Source organism: Halyomorpha halys, unplaced genomic scaffold (genome assembly GCF_000696795.3).
Source record: "Halyomorpha halys isolate HHAL.00 unplaced genomic scaffold, Hhal_1.1 Scaffold794.1, whole genome shotgun sequence".
Classification (NCBI taxonomy): Eukaryota; Metazoa; Arthropoda; class Insecta; order Hemiptera; family Pentatomidae; genus Halyomorpha; species Halyomorpha halys.
Genome location: NW_027104664.1, coordinates 345,977 through 364,687, shown reverse-complemented (window position 1 = coordinate 364,687; position 18,711 = coordinate 345,977). Strand labels below are relative to the sequence as shown.

Below are 18,711 nucleotides of genomic sequence, written 5' to 3'. Positions count from 1 at the left end.
CCTCTGGCTCACTTTGCTACAACCACATCATCTCATCAACTTCGTAAGGTGCTCCCATATAACAATATACTCTATTTATGAAGTTAGTAATGTCTATGATAGTACTTAATTATCTTAGTTTACGAGTTATGCTTCGCTAGCTACTATGCTACATGAAATAATTCAGTAATATTAAGAATTCATTCAGGAAATGGATAACACATAAAAAAATATACGTGAATTAACTTGTAAAGAATTGTATATAGTCGGTTTTGCGGTAAAATGGCTTGTCCACAAATTTTACTATCTTATGTTATTTTATTTTTAATTTCTTTTTCAACTAGCAATAATCGCACCTCAGTAGACCTTCATTGGTTACGATATTGCCTCTGCGCAAAGTTAGTATTTAGTATTTACCTATTGTATTATTTTGTACATTTGTAAATTACATTAAATAAATTTTTTTTTTGCTTTGTTGCAAGTTTTAACTTAGTTATTCCCTTCGCAATGGCTAAAAGATCTAATTATACTTTACTGATTAATGATACAAAATGAATAAGCATTTCAGTGATTATATCTATCAATAACTATATATTCAACAATATCGTACGTCATACGATCATTTGTATGCTACTGCAATAAACTTAATAAGCACATCCAAGCTCAGAACAAACTTCTCTTGACACATATCACAGTGAATGTTTAAAGCTTCATACTCTCTATCGCAATTCATTTCTTAAGTAGTCATCGGTTTAGTTCCCGCCATTATCACATAAACTGCGTTGCTCAACATCAGTTCTCATCAGTATAACATAAGTATAGACTTTGTATAGTTCTCTCACAATTATTTTACGTAATACCAGCTTTCGAAATACTATGTTAAGGCTGTAACTATAATTGTTGAACTTTTTTTTAATGTCGGAATGATCGATAAGTTTCATGATGTATTTTTTATTATTGTTGTTTGACTGTCCTACATTAAGTTGCTCTTAGGTACAACTATCTAGATGCCGTGCCAATCATGAAGTTGAATTTCTTGGAACCGGTTTTCAAGAAACCGATTGATCAGTTAAGAAATGATTTTACTGGGAACCGGAGGCCTTTTAGAATTTTTTATTTCAAATATATTTTCAAAATTTTATAACTGTTTGTTTTGTTTAATTTTTTACATGTTTGGATAATGTAAACAGTAGGGCTTAACCGGGTTGGTGACAAATGTGACGAATGCGTGATTGTATTCTTACCCACCCATTTACCGAAGTTCTATTACACAAATTTTTATCTCAAAATACAATTGAGCATAGTATTTGTATCAAAAGGTTTTTTGAATCATAAATGTAAATGTTAATTGAAGATACTTTTTTTAATGAAAAATATATAAGAAGTTCTGTTAATATTTATTTTTTTAATTATAGATTGTATGTACCTTGCAATTTAACAGCCTAGTAGCTGACTGGAATAATTCGTTATTTGTTAAAAATTTTTAATTAACAAAAGTCATTACTATCTCTTCACTGAGCATCGTTGCTTCACCCATAGCCCTAGTGAGGTAGGCTTAACTAAGTCTATACATAACCTGCAAAAAAGTTTAATTACTTTCTGAAACCGTGTTCAAGTTTGCTCGTTAGAGCTTGTGGGTGGAATTCCTTTCTCGGCTCTCACGTGTGGCCGGCAATGTGTCTCTAGGGTTTGGAACCATCCCCATGTTTTCTGGCGCTTAATTTGTCTTGTGAGGTCAAACTTAGTTAATAAATCTTTTGAGTTTTTGGTTTAAAGTTCCTTCAAGTTTCCCCTTAAATCAATGAAGGAGCTTAAGTTACAAATGAAGTGAATAAATGTTTGACTCATGACCTTTGTGAAAAGTACAGATCATGCCAAGTCGAATTCAGCATGAGGTTTATGTGGGGTCGAAGTACAAAGTTTGACATTAAAACTTAGTGACGCTAAAATTAAAATCAAATACCATCCCGGTCAGATCTTCAGGAACACCTCAGTTTTTTAAGTGGAGTCTATTCATTTTGGAATAAATAAAACAAAACTATAATAACTTTTGAAATGTAATTTTTATACTTCAAAAGTAGTATTCCACTAAAAACTAATATAACTTTAAAGGAGTATATTAAAAAATTGAAATTAACCTTGAACCATCAAGATCCAACGGATCAATTTTTTTTTTTTTGTATCAAATAAAATAAAGAAATTCTATCATTATCCAAACCCCTTAAACTTATCTTAATTTGATTCGCTTTTAGCAGTTTCCATTCTAAACGAACAAACCCACTTAATTTAACTCGTTTTATAGATCACTGACGATATTTAAAAATATATATTACTGATTACATTGGTAATGTGCAATATATTCACTGATTTTTATTTTGGTTGTGCTGGATATCCCGGTCAGATCTTCAGGAACACCTCAGTTTTTTAAGTGGAGTCTATTCATTTTGGAATAAATAAAACAAAACTATAATAACTTTTGAAATGTAATTTTTATACTTCAAAAGTAGTATTCCACTAAAAACTAATATAACTTTAAAGGAGTATATTAAAAAATTGAAATTAACCTTGAACCATCAAGATCCAACGGACCAATTTTTTTTTTTTGTATCAAATAAAATAAAGAAATTCTATCATTATCCAAACACCTTAAACTTGTCTTAATTTGATTCGCTTTTAGCAGTTTCCATTCTAAACGAAAAAACCCACTTAATTTAACTCGTTTTATAGATCACTGACGATGTTTAAAAATATATATTACTTATTACATTGGTAATGTGCAATATATTCGTTGATTTTTATTTTGGTTGTGCTGGATATTGCCGGCACTGATATGAATCCGGAGTGGATAAAAGAAAAACTCAGATTATAATTTAACTCATATATTTGGTAAAAATAGAAATGCAATAGGAAACTTGATGTATAGAGGTGATATGTATTGTAATTCATGATGAAGTTAATTTTATTAAACCAATATATTATGATTTAAAATAAATATTTCTTTAGAAACATGATTTAGTGTAGGTGTATAAATGATTTTTTGCTTTTTAAAACTTAGTAACTAAGTCGGAATTAGTGCTTTGTGAGCAATTTATTTACTTTTTATCTCAGGTTAAGTGAGGTTCTATTTTATTTTTTTCCGGACTCTTTATTTATGTGTTTTGGATTGCGAAAAAGTAAGATTAAAGAATGCTTGAGTAAATTTCAATTTCAGTCACATCTGTCGTAATTTCTGAACCTTCCAAATTACATCTTAGGCCTACGACTTCTCCCAGTCCCTTGGCTTTCCGAAATCGTCCCACTCCTAATCCTAACGTAACTCAACTCTAGAATCCATTTTTCATGCATATGCTCACCGTCGACTTATAAGCTGTAATTGGATTGGAACGGTCGTAAATTTCAATTAAACGTGTTTATATATTATTACCTATTTATACCTTCTACTCCGGCGAGTATACACAAATTGTCGAAACTGCCATGGCAATAAGAAAGGTCCCAACTCCTTCATTGGAGCACTAAATCTTGACGAAATTTGACTGAAAAAGCGACCGCTAATGAGCCATCACGGAGGTGGCCAGTGCGTGAGACCTCATTTGCCACTCTCCCCTCATGATTTATCTTTAATCTGTCCTTATATATTTTATATTTATTTTTATCTCTGTTTTTGATATTTTTTTGGTTGTTTTTTAAAAAGAATTTTTTCTCTTGGATTAGATTAATGATGCCTTTCCACGTTTTATTTTTCTTATTTATCCATCTGCCCGATTTGTTTTTTTACTCCTTCCTTAAAGTATATAATAGAGTCATTTTTAAAGACTCCAGTGTAGATAAAATATTACTCGGTTAATTATGTCGGGTAATATTAATGAATCCGGACTTATGTTAGATAGATCTGGAATAGGAGGAGAGATCGAATCTTTCCCAGGACAGTGAATAACGACATCGAGATCAACCGTGTATCGGAATAAGGCTCCAATTGGTCGGTCCCGTTATCTCTCTTAGTCTATTAAGTATTTGAGAATTATTTCCTTAATTACTCATTGTAAAGGAGTAGCCATTTTCTTACGGATCACATTCATTGTCTTGAAACAATGACACGATAAATTAACAAGTTTATTTCTGGAAAAAGTCTTAATCTTGATTTGGCGTGTCGAACTTGCTAACTCTACCAGTCGATTTTTTTTTTAAGATTCCTAACATTGCCAAATGAAAATATTGTGTGATACTTCGTACCTAGTTATGAATAGGGAATAGTTTATCAAATACCATTATCAATAAAATACATTAATTTTATTTTCAATTACTAAAATAACTCTAATCACAATGCTTATCTGATTTTTAAAAAGAATGTTACAAAAATAATAATATTTTTATATGAATATAATTTTAGATTGGAGGAGGATAATCCGGGTGGTGATCGACAAAAATGTCAAAATAGTAAAAGAAAACCAATTTTATTTATATTTATTGTTAACTAACTTTTCGCCCCACTTTGTTGATCTCAGTTAGTAGCAGAACTTCATTCTTAACAGCCCTGACGAAGCCCTCCAAAATGGGACGAAACGTTGGTTAACAATAAATAGTTTTCTTTTACTATTTTGATACCTTTATTGACCGCCACCCGGACTTCCTCCAATCTACTTCACACGGTCAACTATCTTCTTCCAATAAAATTTTAGGATGTTAACTTCTTTTAAATTTTGTTGAATATTAAATTAGTATATATTTTTGTTAAAATATTTACATTTGATGACTGTTTTATGACTTTAATGAATGTATAATAAAAGCTGTTGATTGTTAGATTGTCCTTGAGGATGGCCGAAACGTTCGACTGTTAAAGAAATAATAAGTAATGTTGAGACTTAACCTGGGTACTAATTAATTTATTTAAAGACTGTTTTAATGTTCTAAAATAATATTTTTTTAGATCTTTGCTAGCTATTTTTGTAGTTTGGTATTAATGCTGTGATAAATTTTATAATTATAATATGATTATGTTGTACTCGTGTTGGTACTGCTTTACATAGTTTTTAAATCAATACTATCTTTATCTGGCACTAGTCTAAAATCATACTAATACTTAGTTTCAAGTAATCACAAATCACTTGATAATCGCAGTTAAATAAATGTTTCTTATCTGTAGAAAAATATCAACGTATAGAATACAAATTAAGTCCATATCAATACAAATTAAGTCTTTGCTGGGAAGGAAATATTCAATTTTTGTAACTTCATAGCGGTGGTAAAGTTAATTTTGAAATTGATATTTATAAAATATATTATTTCTTAGTTTTGTATCTGCTAATTTTAAATATGTTATTTATGTTTAACTTAATCAAAATAAATATTAAGGAGTACTTTTGACTGGCACATGTTAAGAGCTATAGATAGATAAATATTTTCTTTTATATCAATATTTTTCATAGTCATCATAACACACTTTGTTACGTTAAACTGTGCAACAGTGCAATTAGCTGAATTTTTTTTCAAATGAAACATTATTTTAACTACTTGCACAAGGGGTTAATATTTATTATCGCATATTAAAAAGATAATTAAAATTCTTTCCTTTTTTTTATCAGTTTTATGATTTGTTTCTTAATTCTAAAATGTCATAATTTATTACAATCACCACATCTGCATGACATTATCGATTTTGAAGGTATTGAACAGAACACTTTTAGATTAATGGGTTCTTAAGGGATTTTACGCTAGTTCACAATCTTGTTTTTAATTACTATAAATATGTCTAATTGTTTTTATCATTTGAAGATATTAATTATTATTTTATTCTTTTTGTAAAATTTAATCTCTCTTTGTCTTAGTCAATATCAAAATAAATATGAAATGTTATAGATATTTTAAAACTGTATCCCGATCAGATTACTTAGCTATCGTTGGTCCGTATAAGGATCGAGCGGCTGAGAATGCAGTCAAATCGAAAGCGAACAGGTGTTCCATTGGCAGTTACGCCGTCTACTCTCACTTTCGAATCAACAGAAGGATTACGATGTCTGTCTGTCTGTCATCGCCATGTGTGGCTTAGTCTCTCGTATTTGAATGTCAAATGGGGCGGTATATCGTTTTGACAATCGTTCTAGATCCATTAAGAGTTCACGCATTCTGATTCGGGAATTGTTGCGTAATTGTGCTGTTCTATATAGAACCACCCTCCTCCCTCGAACCCCAAGGCGTTAATATTTAAGAGATATGGAATAAATTAATATAATGAATAATAATGTGTATTCCTGAAACAGAAGGTTGTTTTGATAAGATAATAAGGAACCTTCAGGGTCTTAGGCGTTTAAACTTTTAGCATTACAAAGAATTTAGCTAACTTAACCATTAATGTGGCATGAATATTTGTAATAAAAAATAAATTATTTGGTTCACGTTGTTTTTTCACAGTCTAGATTAGTTAATTTTAGTAGAGATTAAAAATGTTGGCTGATTACATATTACATACTGTCATATTTTTAGACAATGGTTGTATGGATGATAAAGCTCATTCTAAAAAATAACGAAATAATAAACAGAAGAGAAGGAAAAATCATATTAAAAAAAATAATACTAAAAAAAATAATACTAAAAAAATTATTGTAAAATAATACCTTAAACGTAATCATTCCCACTCCTATTTACAATATTTGCATTCAGCCTGGGAACTCCGAACCGAGCTATTTCCCCCACTTTTGGAGTAACAAAAGGACTCCGAACATCCCGGCGCTTCAACCTTGTCACTGGTACTAAAAGCTAGGATGATAGGTTTTCTAAATAATTGAGTATTGATATTTACATGAATGTACTAACAAAATATTGATACTAAATGAGGTAACTTAAAAAATATAATAGATAAATAAAATAAAACTAACAAACTAAGAGAAAATGTGTAATTTTACTATTTCAATAATAGTTATTACAATGAATTATATGATTCTAACAACTTAGCAAGGAAAAATACTCATATTCTCAATTTCAGTACGGTCACTTTGTATACCTACGGGATATAGAGGCACAATGTAATTTTATTGGATAATCACAAAAGAATCAATTAAATATTTGTTTATACCATTGTTTACATAACAACCACGAGAACAAGTGATAAAAAAGTAACTGTAATTGTAAACTAAAAATCAGGGAAAACGTTGTATCTTGCAAGATTCACTACCGAATTAAGGGTGTTTTATGATTTTTTTTAAATAATCTTTTTTTTATCTTTTTAGAAATTCGATTCATTTCCACCTCTGAAACAATGTACCATTTGCCGGTTTTTCAATAGCGACCGCGCCGAAAACAATTGTAACTCTTTAAACGCGACTTAAACCCTTCCTTCGCTTGCCATTGTGAGCCAAGATGCTAAAGAAGCAGTTTTAGATGGAAGGTAAGCGAAATTGGCCGAAAAAGGGCAAAGAAGGTGGAAAAAGTTCAATAGGATAGAGTGGCTGTCCTAGATTGGTCCAAGATAGAGGCCCATTGTCCCAGAAGTAGTAGAAGGCTTTTCTTCAAGTGGCTCCGTCGCCCTGAGCTCTCTTGCTCAGCAGCCTTCGCTAAAAGGGCGAGAAAAAATTAATGTCAGCTATTTTTGGCGGGAACCAGGTGCCTTCGCGAGGTAATTATATTATCAAGCTAAAAACTTTTCGAATAAAAAAAAGTGTTGCGTTATATTTTATCGGCTTGTCAATGCAAAAGTGGTATTTCGTAAATTGTTATAAAATTGATGATACTCAACCTATCAACAATACTCAACCTAATCTGTCTAAATAGTTATTTATGTGTTTGAATTATATTTTACTTATTATAATATGTTCCATATTATATTTTACTTTTTTTTGGATTAATATTAATTTTTTTTTCATATTCTGAGTCTGTAGAGATTGTACGTTTAATCTCTATAAATGCCTGGAGATATATGGGTCCAATAAATGATTAATGATTGATAAGAGGTATATACAATTTTTATTTTCTAACTCTTAAAATTTAAACATGCTTATTTGTATTCTACTTATGGTAGGTTAAAATGATTTCTTTAGATATCTTCCCCAAAAAGGCATAAGTAACATTAATAAGGTAATATAGAAATAAAAAAATTACATTGCATTAAATAATGACATACCATTGCAATTTCTTTATTTTTTTTTAAAACAAAGTGGCAAAATTATATCACTCTAATAAATAAATGTATTTTTTCCTTTAAAAAATAATGTAAAATTGTTATATTTCTTTTAAATAGAAGGGACAATGAAAGGAAAAGGCGTAAGATGATATTTTAGTATACTTTCTTCATCAAGGCATATTTTTTTTTTTTCGAAATTTCCGGTGATTATTTTCATTACTTTGTTATAAGCTTATAATTATACTGGTTTTTGAAGAATGACGATAAAAAAAAAATATGGGGCTAATAAATAAATTTTTAAAATAAAGGACAATACAATGTAATCATTTCGTCATTCAGGACCTTTATTTTTTGGCCATTATTTTGTTACTTTTTCCCTCCTGGTGCGTTAAATTTAAGATGTAATTAGAGAATTCCTAAAACAAAGCATCGAGTTTTTCACCTCAATTTTCATTAAATAATTAACTGGTCAATGTTTTGTCGCTTTATTCAGGCATCATCAGCACAGGAAAATACAAGATCACATAAATGCAGGCTGAAGACAGCACATCTTACGTTGACAGCCTGTAAAAGATTCTGTTTGAGACTGTACTCCAAGACATCCTAACAATACTCAATGCACTCTTGAGATTATTTACATTATATTGCATCTTTATTTGATGCATTATAATCAATTTTTTTTTGTCTGTCATATCTGGCTGGGAATGATTCTGTCATTATTGTTTAACTTTTATGTCTCCCCTGAACTTATTGCATTTTTTATTCTAGAAACCTAATTACTTTTTTAATCGACAATCTTACGATGTAGTAACTATTTTCCTTGTTAGTGAACTTATAATTAGTCTCGCCCACTTGAAAACAATGAACTTTCCAATCGACCCCATCGATACGCCATTGAGCGCAACTCCACGGTTTTACTCCGAGTCAAACGAAAGTCCGTGCGGTCTGTCACCTCATTCATCTACCACTTTCGTCATCCCCTCATTCGAAACGGAACGGGACATTATCAGAGTTGCGAAACCAGTTACGCAATGCCGACAAATGTTAACAGGTTCTGGTAGAATGAGGAAACACTGGTATTTAGAACTGGATCGGCTCAGATTATCTGTGAAAATATTGTAGATAAAACGCAGTGTGTTTTTTTTCCTCACGTGCGTTTTGAGTCGTACGTGAGTTTGATGCTATGTTTGATATTGTCTCTAGAAAGTTTCCTATTACTTTTTTTCTTTCATGTCCTCTCGGTAGGTTTTTATTTCTCGTTTTGTACTTTTACTTTTATCGTTTTGTTTCTAACATTCCTGAAGTTATTATTTTCAACCAAGGCTTTATTACTTCACTTTTTGTGTATTTTTTTTTAATGCAATTTTGCTGTCATAGATATTCATAGCAGTTATTCTACTTCTTATATTTTCATACAATTGTAACAACAATTTGAGGACATGATTAGAAAATAACAGAAAAAAACGAAATTCAATAAAAAAATTAAAGAATACATCATATATTTATGAGAGAAGGGATATTTTATATATACGGTGCAATACCAAAGTGGCGTTTTATTGTTAATTAGTGAAGTAACATATTCAGTTAGCATGTTTATTGTGTTTCGAAGGGAATAAAAAGAAAACAACGTTAAAATCTAAAATTCCAAATACCACTATTGGATTTGTATCCAGAATATAAAGTTTACAAATGCTTCATCAATTTATTACCACAATAAATAATTTAATTGTTAATTATTAGAATAAATCCGTATTTTTAGGTTTTGTAACTTTATCTGAAGAAAGATTTTAAAGTATTCAATTATATTAATATTAAGTAATTATTAAAAATTTATGTTTATCATATCGGTGTATGTGATATAAATACCTTTATGTAAGTTGTGGAATATTTTTAATTTAAGATTATAAGTTGCATTCTGTTATATTTATAGTTAAAATATTTTATCTTTCAATTTTTTTTTTTTGTATTTGGCTTTATTTAAACAATACAATCGGATTTATGAGCTTTACTTGAAAAAATAAACGTAAAGAATTTACGATTTATAATAAAATTAAAAAATTAAATATTCAATACTTCCATCTCTTATCAGAAAGTCGTAATTTAATAATCTAAATACATCAGTGAAGAAACTTTTCAGATATATACGAAATAAATTATATATGGATGTTAATATACATAAGAACAAACTAAAATTAGTGAATATATTAATAGATTGTTACATAAGTTAATATAAATTATTATTGGAGTTGATGTTATAAAAAATATAAACTGAATAATTAATTAATTATTTACATCAATTTGAAAGTTCAGTTTTGCCGTAATATCCTTCATATATTGGCTGGATTTAATTTATTTCAGGATTTTTAAGTTAGTCATTTTCTGTTGTGTTTAGTTTTTTTTTAACAATCGCCCTGTATTCCAGATTGTTTGCTCAGCACCGCTAGTGGAATACATAAAGTAAATCGCGCTATAAGCCTTTGTTTATTTCGAATGTATTCTGATATACGTAGAATACATAAATAAAAGGGACGGATGTAGATGGAAGGGAATCCCGCTACTTTGATACAAAAGGGAACTTGACTGGTTGGAGGCAGGGAGGGAGAAAATCGGGTTTCGATTGGTTTTAGGTTCACGGGGTTTCTCCCTCCACCCTGTCTCCTCGGATTACTTGTTCTTAAAAAAGTTTTCCAACTTGTTCAATCATCAAAATAATCTAATATGTTTCTGATGCCTTTGCTCTACTTCTTATCTTATTTTAACTTAAGAGTTTTCCTGCACTTGCTTTGTGAAGAGAGGGATGATGAGGCACCTCTCTAAGCAGTTATGAATTTTTGTTTTGATCCTTTGTTTCTCTCTCTACATATTCCAATGCCAATTTGAAGTTATTCATTTTCAATGCATCAGTAGCATTTATTTAACTTATATTTGTTATAGTCAAGAGACATACGAAAAGGATTGGCCTAGTAAATAAAATAACAAGAATATAAGAAATACTAATAAAAAATTCTATGAATGAAAAGAAAAAAAAAATATAGCACAATAATTTCAAAGATACAATGATAATAACATAATAATTACTTAAATTTTAATGAAATAAAAAGACAATCAATAAACACTGCTTTAGGTAGAAATTAGCTTACATAAAATTATAAACTCAATACAATTGATAATTAACATATCTTATGATAGATAAACAAATACAAAACAAAGAGCCGGTTTAGTTGGAATGATTACAAAAATAGAAAAATGATTATTGGGAGATAGTCCGAATGACGATCAATAAAGCTACAAAATAGTAGAAAAAACTATTTAATGTTAGCGTGTTCTAGTTTTAAAATAGATGTTTTTTTTTTTTAATAAATGAATTACAAATCTTGAAGCAATGATTTTAGTTGAATCTTGAGGAATTTTAATGTATTTTATTTTTTTATTGTACAATGTATACAATTTAACCTATCTATTCTGCTGCAAAAAAACAAAACATAAAAAACCATTAAAATCAGGCAAAATTTTTTATCATAGATGGAGGAGATTAGCTTTGTTTTGTTAAGTTTAAATCTAAGGAGACGTTTCCTAAATACGCTTTACTTATGACTTATTTTACTTTATTTAATATTTAGGTCTCGCCACCTGGTTGTTAAGGGTTAATTTATATATGTGGTTTAAGTTTCTAATCTAGAAACGAAATTCATAGGTAGATATCGCATTAAAACATTACAAGATGAATAAAACGACTGGTTTATGGATACTTTGACATCGAATGACAAAATAAATATATGATTTTAGAAATGGTCTGCAACTTGGTTATTTGGTCGTTATATTTCAGACATATCACATTGCCTCTTTCCGCATCGCTCTCAGGAGACAAGATCGCCATCTGATCTCCGACCGTTTAAGATAACGCACCTAATCGAATTAGAACTCGGTCAGGCCCCAATAAAAGACCTCCGAGCTACCATCACTCCCAAGAGATATTCCACTATCTTAGGATGAGGACAGCTCTCAATTAAGAACTCGCTGCCGTTTTACGACGGTATTAAGGAATCTTGGCCGAGATCCCATCCTGATTTGTTGCCATCAAGAGATTTTATCCTCCCGGGGTGGTTCCCTGGTTATGGCTCTCATAAATAGTACTATTATTTATGCTACATAAATGACCGGCATAAGATTAATTTATATCTGTTTATCTTTCTGTTTCAGGTGAGTGTTTTTGTTCTTGTTCTTTCGCCATCGGATACCAGGCGGCGTAAGTGAATATTTAAAATTTCATATCCGACTTTATAGGCCTAAGTAGATTACTACTAATCCTACAGACGCTGTGAGATACGCAAGGATGCCATCGTATGTCGTCCTCTTAGTAGTATATTGCGGGGTTAGTAATCCTGGCTTGTATGCGTAAATATTGTATTTTCATATGTTAAGGCGAAAATATGTTGTACAATTCAAACGGGCTTGAAAAAAAAAAGTGTCTAAATCTCTGATGATGCTCATTTTATTTTTGATAATTATTCTGATTTTTATCGATAATCCACCTTCTACGATTTACATTATATTTATATTTTATACAATATCTAAATGCCACAATTCTTATAGTTTTCGAATTGCCTATAAAAACGCCTTTTTCAGTTTTATAAACTTGACTACTAATAATTTTTCTCAAGGCACGGCTTAGCTCCAGAATCAGGCTCAGCTGACATCAGGCATGCTGTTACACTGCCGATCATAAGTTTAGAATCTGTTCAGTTTTACAAAAACTGTACGGAGATGATATTCGATTATTTGCAATTTGCTCATTTACCTCTTATTTCATCTCATTCATTCCCTCTGCTTTACACTGTTTTCAATAATAAATTATATGTTGTTAATAGGAGAAACTACGGCTAACTTGATCGGTTCGTAATTTATTAAAAACTTGGGTCCGAAGTACAAGAACTGTTTTTCATTGGCTTGTTAGTTTCAAAAACTACTTTTGATTTTATATATTTATTGAATTTTTCTCATTTATTTTGGCTGTTTTATTTATTTATTTTTCCTATCTTTATATGATTGAATTTCTGTTTTTTCTTTGTTTTAAATTTCTGTTCGTAGGTTTGTTTGATCTTATTGAAAAATGATTCATAAATAAATTTGGAAGCAAGCTTGCAAATTTCGGTTGTGTACATTTCTATCTCACTAATTAAATGATTAACTTTGTTTATTGTATTTTTATCTCTTAAGTATAAAATACTTTTCATGGATTTCTTTAATTCATTATTGAATCGGTGTTCGACATTGCTTGTGGAGTGTAGATTCTTGAAGTAATTTGTACCAGTCGATGCCCAAAGAGATATAAAAAAACACCAAAAATCTAATAAATATTCCACCAAATTCCAAAAACCTCCAAATCACGAATAGTTGATTATTTGCTCCCGTTAGCAAGTGGGCAACATTTTCAATAAAAAAGTATATATTTATTCTTATATATAGAGTTTTTCCTCCATCTTGATGATTTTAGTTAAAATTTAAATTATTGAAAATAAGATTTATTGTAAGGCTAACGCTTTGAGTTAATGCTTAATTGAACAAATACAAACAATAATTGGGACGCGTTAGTTGTGCCTGTTATCCAATTTTACCAGTTAGGGTAATTTTAATTTTTAATTTTTTTTTTTTAATTAGAGTCTCATTTGAAGAGTTATTTTAGTTTTTGTTTTATTTAATATTTCTAAAATTTATTTAATTTTCTAAAAAAAAAAATGAAAATACACTTTTGACTGACTGTATGTTTATCTTTTAATCAACTTTTTCATGATGTACCTGTCTTATATTTAATTTTGTATCTGAAATATGATTTATATTAATTTTCATTTAAATGCAAAATGTGTTATTATTTTCACAGTTTAATTGAATTATTGATATTCTGTTATATTTTTACTTTATTTCAATACAGCAGAGTTCTCTTTCCAGTACCTGCGCAAAATCGTTGATTAAATAATAATCTTTTATCCCTTTTATTATTTTATCAATCACACTTAGTATTCAAAAATATCTTGTTGTATATTTAAGTGGATAATTGTGTTTGTTATCCGGAGATGTACTTCGTAATAGTTACATGGAACGGACCGGTTGCTGGATGCAGCCACTGGATAAAGAACAATTAGTATTTACGATAAAAATAAATAGCACTAGGAGGGCAGATACTGTTACGCAGTGCGGGCCTGGGCAGGGCCGAGCTCCTTTTATAGCTTTTTAAACTGTTTCTGTTGGCAGGGACAATGATAGTAAAGTTCGCATCGATGGTGTTGGCTCCTGTTCCAGTCATTAGTGTAGAAAAACAAAACAAACAAAAAAAAAAATCAAGCAAACTAGGAGAGGATTAAAGTTTTTTCTTTAATAAAATCTAGTTCAATTTGAAAAAAAATATTTTGTTTTTTCTTGGAGGTTATCCAATAATTGATGGAAAAGTGGACTTGTTTGTTTTGTTTTTCCATGGTTCACCTATTTTTAAGTTCATCTTTGCTAATTAAGATATTATTTATTGTTTTATTGTAGGTTATTTAATCAGTAGAGGAAAACAGAACTAATTTTTTTAATTCAAATTTTGGATTCTAAACATCTTTAACCTAAAACCTCAAATTTTAAGGAGGTGGAGTTAATTTTTTTTACTTAGTCGATTACAAATAATCATAACTAAAAATATTATCTAGGTTTTTTAATTATTATTAAAGGGAATTTAACTACCTTCCAAATAGAAGCCGCAGGCATAGGGGAAAAAATGATTTTTTTAAATTAGATTTTTGGTTCTACAAATCCCTAGAGAGAGAAATGCTTTATACATTCATGCTGCCCAAATACATCGGGTTGCTACATTACACAGCATACTAATCAATCCGTGATCGGACATATATAAATTATATATTTTTACATGGTATAATAAAATAGAAAGAAAAGATTTTTTTTTTCCCCCAGTTTTCTTTTACAATCAAAACTTTCAGTATACACACCAAATACAAATATTTCAATTTATTCCCTTTTTTTCTCTTTCCCCTTCTTGTCTATTCCATTTCATTTCATTTGATCGACAAATTCACTCTCCTGAATGCCTCCTCTCAGATCCTTCCCAGTGACCCGCTAAACAAATTCACTATTAGACGGCATTGTGAGATCAAACCAGAGAAATACTAGTCATAGCATATCAGTTTACAGTAAAACAAAAAAAAAAATACATTTTACCAAAACAAAACTAATACATAGATTGAAAGGAAAATATAATAAAACGTTGGTTAAAAGAAATACTAGATTGGATACATAAGTAAAAAAATTAAAATAAAATAAAACCTCAAAGTTTGAAGTGGTTTATTTAATTTTTTTTTACTTATGTAAGTCGATTGCAATGATTTCTAATTAAAATAAATAAATCAGTTTAATGCACTATAGCTTTGCTAATAATGTTCTGGTTTCAGCTAATAATAAAACATGCTGATATAAAACAGAGATTATAGTTGAGTCCTTTTAGATTATAGTTGACTCGTCTAATCTAGTAGTAGGTATATAGTATTAGATACATTTAAAAAAAGCAATTTTATCTTATTTTATTAGCAATAAAAGCTATAAATAAAAAACTCCTTATTGATATTTTTAATTATAGTAAAAAATATTTCTGAAGTATTTATTTCTAGGCCAACCAGTCACAGCAATTATTTCGGTAAATTTATTTCTTTGGGTCTGTTATCATTTCATAGAAGGAGCGATAGCTTCTTATCTGTAGCTTGATAAATTCTGTCCTGTAACTTTTGGTTGGTTACGGTTTTTCTCCTTTGATAATTATTGTAAACTCAATTGTTCTATTTTTTTTTTATTAGAGGTTTTAGTAGGACATTTTTACTTAACCGTTATTCCTGCATGAAGTAAATGTAATAAATAATCAATAATTGTTAAATAATTTTGAATTAAAAATTCGCTCTACAGATAGATGTTTGAAAGGATTTGCCTATGAAAATCATTTATGAATCTGTAGTTACTCGAAAAAATAGGAATTCAGATTTTTATTTGAAGTATAAGTTTTTTTTATATATTCTATTTAAAAAACAGACTGAAAAAATTCTGTGTATGATATTAAACCATTTACATAAAATATTAGGTATTGTTTTAAATCTTAAAATTTTTAAGTTAATTTAACATCACTATTTTAGTAAAGAAAATTTAACGGTCATACCCCATACACTGCCCAGTCAGACAAAAAATGTCCTGATCTAGATATTGAATATTTTTTTCCTTTATACCACCGACTTCCTTAAATTAATATTCGAATAAAAGTTAATGAGCCGGATTCCCCATCATTAACCGACACCTTACCTTCTCTCGATCCACCGGAGCAGCAGAGGTGGCCGGGATCAAGATAACACGGATATAAGATAACTCGTCTAATTGATAACTGTGGGTTCAAAAGGAATAAGAGAAAAGAGGGATAATCAGGAAGGCCACATCCGCGTACCATTGTAATAGAGATGAACTCATTAGATGAGAAAAAAACATCCTTTAATTTTTAAAAAATAGGAGATGAGCTCATAAAATAAAACGCTGATGCTATCTCGATGGAGATACGGTTTTTTTCTTTTCATTTTATTTTTATCCTGGACGGAACCGGACCCAGGTTTACGATGCTAGCTTTACGAGCTAGTTAGAACCACAGATAGGAATATATACGACTCACAATTTTTTAACTGATACCTGTGCGTAGGGGAGTCCAGTTGTGTTATGTCGTGTGGCCATGCTACCTGAGGATTCCGGTATCACAGCTAATGAGGGTTAAGGTTTGCAATTAGAATACAAGGCAACATAAATACCCAGCCTAACGCCGCTGGGAAATAAATTCCCGACCCATACTGTCAAGGGAGAAATATAATTAACTATTAATTTATCTTTACGATAAGACTAACTAATAAGGAAAATAGGGGACATTCCGTTCACAGTTAATATTTTTTTAAAGGACTGTTCATTATATGATAGAATTGACTTAAATATACATTTATTGTAATTAAAACTTCATGTTCATAACAGCATTAATATTCCCTATTTCTGTCCCTTATTGGCTACCATGTTATTACTTTATCATTGAACGTGGCTGGTTTTTACCTCTTTTTTTATTATTATTATTGTCCACTATAAGTAGCTTACACTTAGGCCCGCGGTGGATTTTTTAGACCCTCTCTTAGAGGCAATTTGGAATTAAAAACAATAACTTTCTCGTTTCATTCTAAAATTAATTGTATTTTTTGCAATAAAGTTATTTATTTATAAAATGTAAACTTTTAAATACACTTTTGTGAAACAACATTTTTTTATTATGTAAAAAATTACAATAAACTGGGGCTGTTATTACTGCAAAGTTATGTTAGAATATCACAGTATTGAATTGATGTCAATTATGAATGAAAAAAATAGAGTGGCCTATTCTCGCCCCACTGGATAGGGCTTATGAGACTATGGTTACCAAAAAAAAAATTAATTTTAGCAAATTAAAAAAATTTTCTGCTCTGAAAGAAAAAGTTTAAATTTATTCCTATCTACGCTAAATCAACCCGATATCATATAACTAAAGCAATCTTATAGAAAAAACTAAAACCACCATAAATTAGTTTATATATCTTTGCATCATAGTGTATCAAAAAATCTGTAACATGTTACCTATTTTCGCTTAAGTAAAACAAAAAACTATGATCTGATCTAATCGAAATTAATGAACTTGCCAGGTATTTCCATCACTTTTGCTGCTCCTTTCCCATCAGAAAAAATAACGGTCAAGTTAATCCGCTTTGCTTGAACGCCTACAGTACGAGACACGTTCGAAACGAAGGTTTATGTAGCTGCAGATGAAACTACAGAACGAGGGCTGTCCAAGGAGGCAATAAAATGCCGAGGTGGATCACTAAATGGGTACCAACCCCATCCACTTCCCATGCTAATGCCTATCGAACACTCCCGCTCCGGATAAATCTTAATAAACTCCTTCGGAGACAGTGAGCCGTCTCGTTTCTTTTTTCCTCTCCCCGAAACAAAAGTCCGATGAACTTCTAAGGTTTTTATGGTCAATCCATAAAACGGACCTCTCGTAAATTCCTTAAACATGGAACCTAACAAGGTAAGATTTCTCTCTGTCCAGCGTGTCCTTTTATTTTTATTTTGCCTTTTACTCGTTAAGGTTGAATAAGAACGGAAATAAGTATAAAATTTGTATTCTAGTCGCATAAATTTGTTCGCTTTTTACTTTTTTCATTTCGGGTTCCAAATTTACGTGTCAACTTTTAATTACGGTCTCATTTAAATGGATTGAGAAATGAGTGTTAGTGAGGAATCCTACCGGTCCTGGTTTTTCTCTTTACCATCCTCGAACTAATTTACAAAAGTTATTGGGTAATATTTTTGTTCAGTTTTGTGTTTTTCACATACCAGGACTTTTAACGATGTAATATTTTACCTTCATTGTATTTGTTTCAATATTTTATTTTAGTAGGATTTAGTCCTAGGAATTTTAATAGTTGTTTGTATTGTTGGTCCCTATTTATAATACATATTTTTTATAATGAAATTGGCAATTATTGGCTAATTTTATTTTAAATGGGCTATGAACATTCCTGTCTGAA

The 18,711-nt window shown here is 30.0% G+C and overlaps 1 protein-coding gene and 1 non-coding gene across 3 annotated transcripts in view; one reads left to right on the top strand and one right to left on the bottom strand.

Annotated features, from left to right (window-relative positions):
* fend (forked end) overlaps window positions 1-18,711 on the top strand; it is a 316,132-nt gene that overhangs the window by 159,469 nt on the left and 137,952 nt on the right. The window lies entirely within an intron of this gene.
* On the bottom strand, window positions 244-380 carry LOC112210129 (U4 spliceosomal RNA). Its single transcript, XR_002945005.1, has one exon. It is a non-coding gene; the product is annotated as a U4 spliceosomal RNA (small nuclear RNA).